At 41.0% G+C, this 6012-nt stretch overlaps 1 long non-coding RNA gene across 1 annotated transcript; it reads right to left on the reverse strand.

Annotated features, from left to right (window-relative positions):
• Positions 1-468: 468 nt before the first annotated feature.
• LOC142826799 (uncharacterized) lies at positions 469-2340 on the reverse strand. The gene is made up of 3 exons (XR_012901050.1): positions 2182-2340; positions 1902-1965; positions 469-727 (listed from the first exon to the last, which is right to left on the reverse strand). It is a non-coding gene; the product is annotated as an uncharacterized LOC142826799 (long non-coding RNA).
• Positions 2341-6012: the final 3672 nt, after the last annotated feature.

Genomic DNA, 6012 nt, shown 5'->3' on the forward strand with positions numbered 1-6012 from the left:
TATATTGTTTTCTTAAACTCAGAGATGGCATTGTGTTTTGAGTTCTATTTATTTCTACAGCAAATCACATTGATGAGTGGAATTCAAAGCAGGAATCAACTGATTTTCATCAGTTTGTGTGGTAATAAACACTGATAAATTCACAGGAAAAATTAAATAAAATAAAAATTAAAAATGCCTTAGATATAGAGTTTCTCCTTTAATAAATCCTCCCTTAAGAGGAGAATTGTGTGTTCCTCCATACCGGTCAGCTTTTCCCCAGCCTTCAGTTTAAAAGTTTCTTCACAACCTTTTTTAATTTCACATGCCAGCAATCTTTTCCAAGCTAATGTGCAGTGATATACAGGTTGAAAGCATTTCCTAGGAAGCTAATTGTGTTTTCTTTGGTGGGTTGAATTTTCAGAGGTTTTCTTCCAGCATCCATGGTAAACAGATTTTGGAGACTCCCTTTGTTTCCCCTTTCAAAAATCTGTTGCAGTACCAGACAGCTACATGGCAATGGAAAATCCATGGCCTGCTCCATTAGACTCTCTGTGGGTGAAATTCACCTTAGGCACCAGTAGTGAGACTGAAAGTAATAGGAGTGTGAAGAGGTTGCAGAACAGAAGCTTCTGCATAAGAATCTTGGAGCTTTTATTCCATTTCTGTCATACCATTTCAATTCCCATTCCAACAGCCATCCTCTGCCAGTGGAAGCGTAGAACCTGTGACACTCTTGTGGGTCCATCTGAGTTAAACAACAAAACTGAGCATTTACATTGCACTTTTCTCCAGTGCTTACAAAAGTTAAGAATCACTGTCTTTGGTATAGTTGGATAAACTATGGCAAAAAAAAGTACACACTGAGTACACTGCAGTGCTAAAAATTACACTAAGGGGTTCTGAGTATCCAGTGGACCACACTCCTTCTCTGTCTTTTTGTTGTGTTTATATTGTACCTACCTCATTGAGGTTCTGCTCCATGCGTAGGGTTCTTAGGATTAACCACACTATAAATTACAATAATTTGGACGGTAAATATAAAATATTATTGTCATGACAGCCATGGCCACTTGACATGATTACATCTCAACATGGATTATAAGCCTTCTAATATGCAGAAACACCTTTGGTTGCCATGTTACAATCCACTTGTTAATCTAGAGTTTTGAGGATTGTATTAATTTTTTGCCCAGATTTAAATATTTTCATATGCTATCTACAAATTGTATTTTTTTGTGAACGTGGAGACACTGATTTCAATTTAGATAGATCAGCACCCACGTAACATGATACACATTTCTCAGACAAAATATCTGTAGCACAATACATGGCTGGTAACAAAACAGACAAAAAAAAGCACCACCACATTGTACAAAACTAATAAGACAGGGCTGCTGATAGATAGCCTGTAAGTAAAGAAGGCATACCTTATCGACAGCATCAAACTTGAAATCCACTGGTACACTAGGCACTAACAGAACCAAACTAAGCAGGAGTTAGCATATGATATGTACCCACCGGTGACTGGTTAATACAATCTTCTTCATTTTCAATCAAGGCATATTCAGTTTCATTTAGATAGCTCTTCCTTAGCTGCCACAAGGGCTTGTGTCAACCTTATAGAGTGGATGCAGCAGGTAATATTAGCATAGATATTAAAGTCACTCATTACAAGTGTGACATGATCAAAGAAGGCAAGACACTGTGCTGATGCTGTTCCTGGGAAAAAAGCTGAGTTGAACCTGAACCGAATCTGTGTCCCTGTAGCTAGAGACACAATAGGTACTAACTGCAAATGTCACCATAAAAAGGCTTAATTTAAATGTATCATGTGCAATGGTGCTGCATTTACTTGTAGGGCTGAGTGATGATGCCATAAAAAAGTTTCACGGGTTGAATCACATTAGATGTCTACTTACCGACTGTCTCAAAAGAAAAACCGGCAAATGAGACTCATCCTTGCCCATTTCAGATCTTCTTCCCCTAAAATATGTCATAAATTATTATTTGTATTATGGTGGCCCCAAGAGGCCACAGCTGAGAGTAAGCTACTGGGAGAGAGTGGTTGTCTCAAAGTGCTTACATTCTAACTACGCAAGACAGAAAAAAAATGTGGGAGTAGAAATAGAGAGCAATGGAAAGACATACTGAAATCACACAGGTAGTCAGGGGCAAAGCAAGGAAGAGAATTCAGTTTACCTGAGCCCTGCTCCAGCACTCTAGCTACTAGCCAGAGCTGACCTCAGTCCCAAAATAAGAATCACCTTCTATTCCTTTTACCTAGTAATACAGTAAACTGTCAATCCAACTTTCTCAAGATATGTTTCTCCTTTCCTCACACTTCTGTCAAAGAGTGAATATCCTGTGTTAAGTCTAACAAAACTTATTTTGGAATGATGTGACAAACCACATTATTACATACCTGTGCATAGTAGAATGCTGACTGAAAGTTAAAGGTAAAATTTCCAAACAATCCAAGTGACTTAGATCCCAGAGTCAGAGCTTTGTGATATTTTATACTGGACTTTTGCTTGGCTCCTGCTCTCTATTGGATGGCTGGCACTTTCTGTGCCCAAAACAGCACTGATGGCTTTGCAGGAGGCAGCAATCAGAGCAGATGGAACCTCAAAGAGGAAGCTAACGAGGAGTGGCCAACAGAAAGCACAAAAAAATTAGTAGGAGGTTAATTGAGGGCCATCAGATCCCCAAAGCGGTGAGATTATCTGGTTACAATCTAAAGGTGTGTTTACACAGCAAAGTTACTTTGGAATACAGGCCGTTATTCCGAAATAACTATGCGAGCACCTACACAGCAATACCATTATTTTGAAATAAATTCAAAATAACGGACTTTTTTTTTTACTTCAGTAAACCACAATTCTACCAAGAATAATGCCTAATCCAAAATAGCTATTTAGAAATAAGACGTGTGTAGATGCTCCACTTCTGCTGTTTCAAAATAGCCCCTCCCCGGGGCCATTCCAAATTATTCCTCCTGGGGCTCTAAATTGAGATAGCATATCTACTTGAAAGTAGGAATAAGAGATCCTCCGGAAAAGGGCTTTATTCCGGAGGATCGCGCCAGTCTGGACGCTCTTTTCCGGCTTTTCCCCAAGCCGGAAAAAAAGCGGCGGCCATGTTTATTTAAATCCCACGGGGGATATTTAAATCCACCGCGGATTTCCCTATTCCAAAGTTAGAAATTAGCATGCCTCTTCTGGAGAAGGGGCCAGTGTAGATGTAGCCATGCTGTTTTGAAATAGGCTGTTTCAGAATAACCATTCAGGAATAGTTTATTCAGAAATAACTGTGCAGTGTAGACATAGCCTAAAGTAAATTAGGAGATTCCTGGGTTTTTATGGGGATAGGTACAACCCTCCCAGAAAACCCGGGAGGCACGCCCCTGCGGAGTCCCCGCTGAGACGCCACATTCCCTGCGCCGCAGCGTAGGAGGCCCGGCAACGCCGGGGGTGGGGCAGACGCCGGAGACGTGAGCCTTGGTGGGCCATTTAAAGCTGGGACAGGGGCCAGAGTAGGAAGGAAGACGCCAGGGGGCGATCCCTCCTCGCACCCCCGGCTGAGGAAACAGATCTGGATGCCAGAGGAGGACGCAGGCAGGTAGACACAGGCCACCACTGGGGAGGTAAGGGCCGAGAGGCAGCGGTCCCACCAGACCGGCTCAGAGCTGTACTGGCCCCCGTGGGCTGACGCGTTGAGGGCTAAAGACACAAACCCTTAGGGCCCTGGGCTGGGACCCAGTGGAGAGGGAGGGCTCGGGTCCCCCTAGCCACCCATTCCCCCTCCCTTACTTCCTTAGTTCCACCGAGCAATACGCACTGGAACCTCAATGTACGTGGGCTTGCAAGACCGTAACCCCGACGTGGGAGGGTTACGCGCTCGTGCCCAAACTATAAACCGTCACAATTCAAAATACCTGGCTCTTTTTACAATGTGGTGACTTATGTGGGTCCTATCCCTATGGCTCTTGGCAAACCCTAATCCCATTGGTAAGTAGGGTCTTTGTTCTTTGAAAATGCAACGCAGAGAGAAGTATGCATAGGTTTCAACTCCATTCACAAAGGTCCATTGTAGGATGTCAGTGCTGCAGACACACTCTCATGGGTTCTCTGCACCAGCATCCATTTCACTCATTATGAATATTTAAAACCACATTATAGGTTTGTTTGTTTTTTCATTATTGGACATGTGCATATTTTCTAGTGAAATAAAATTCAGTTTTTGAAATGACAGCCATTTCTTTACATCTCTGTCTTGCATTTTGATGCAGATGTCCCCACACAAACACCTTTAGCCAGCCTGTTTATTTGTGCTCCCTTCATGGCCAATATCTAATAATAAACCGTTTTAAGCATTTTCCTTGAAGTTTTTAAATACACCACTTTCCATATAAATATCACTATGTATCTGTCATGACATCTAAGTGTTATTGTAAATGTCATTGATAATATTTCACAGTTGCTAACTGGAAGAAAGCATGACTCTTTCTCTTAAACTCCCTTTGTATTTAATTCAGCATCTGCCTTCATACACTATAAAGAGGGCCTTTGGAAAGCTGTAGCACATCAAAGACAATTCATTTAACACAAGTTTACTAATTGTGTATAAGATATTAATTAATTCAGAAGCCCTTGTCTTCTTGCAAAGTGTAAAATTCATTAATTGTAGTTGCATGTCATCTGCATCCAATCTCTCATGAGATGTGGGATTCAAAGATTTGTGGTATATCACATTAATCAGGAAAAAGTATCCCCCTCCCCCCAACCCATGAACTATTTTAAGGCATTAAGATATACATTATAGGCAGGAAAGAGAAAGGAACTAAATATGATGTGAGTAGGCAAGTGGTTCAACCAGCCAGAGACTAAAGATAAAGCTCCAAGCCTTAATCCTTTCGAGGTCCTTTTCTCAGGGTTTATTTCATTATCCAGAAAACGATCACAAACAAAAAAGCAAATCAGTTGGAAACCACTGGACAATAATTTCCCAGAGGCTTTCCCCACATTAAGTACCCCTAAGCTGGGAAAGAACACCCTGCCCTTTAACTCCCCTTTGCATCCAGAATTGGAGAAGTCCTATACCACCATACTCCTTTCAGCCATATAGCCAAACCTTTCTTGAAAATGTCGTAATTAGCTTCTAAATCCTTTAATCCAACTGACACAAATTAGATAGATCTCAGTAAATAATAATAATGTCCTCGTTTAACAATTAGCTCTCATTTAAATCATTGCCTCTGGCTCCCTATAAGTATCTGGGAAATGTTATTAATTTCCACACTTTATCCTGGGCTCAGTTACATTTTTCTTTTTTCCCCAGAAGAATGGCCTACTTATCTCCAGTACTAGGGGATTTGTTTTCTCTACTGCAGCTCTCCTGCGGTATGAATATGGAACTACAAGATGATAGCGCTAGCTGTTGCTACAATCCTCTTTTTTTTCCTTTTCCTCTGTGAGTTCTATCAGAAATCGATTTGTAGACGCTTGATTACTTTAGTCAATTGGAGGTTCATGCCCTTGTCTCTTCCTGTTGGATATTTAAGTCACTTGTCAGTTAAAACAATTATATGTGTTCTTGTCTCTTTCTTCCATCTTGATGGAAGGGCATCAGCTTGCCAAATTTTTGTTTCTTTCTAATCTCACCTGACTTTTTATTCTTTGTTGTCAATTGCAGTAAGGAAGAGGCAGAGCTGTTCAGTCAAGGATTACCAGCTTCCTTCTCTTTGCATTGTCAGAGGAGACTGTGGCATTGGTATTTCTGTTTTGCATTCCTAAAAAATTCAAAATTACTCTTTTCAGCACAATCTTTGCTTCCCAGGCCCAGTAAATCCAAACTCCCACTGCCACATGTCATACTCCAGATCTGTCATCAGATTCTGATGACCAAGTGTACTAGCTGCTGGAAATGTCATGCTGCTGATCATAATTTGTAAATCTTGGTCTACAGGGAAATTTTGCCTCAGGAATCTTTATTTCTCTACCTTCCTATGCAGTGTGATGTTATTCTGGTGGT

Source organism: Pelodiscus sinensis, chromosome 2 (genome assembly GCF_049634645.1).
Source record: "Pelodiscus sinensis isolate JC-2024 chromosome 2, ASM4963464v1, whole genome shotgun sequence".
NCBI classification, from domain to species: domain Eukaryota; kingdom Metazoa; phylum Chordata; order Testudines; family Trionychidae; genus Pelodiscus; species Pelodiscus sinensis.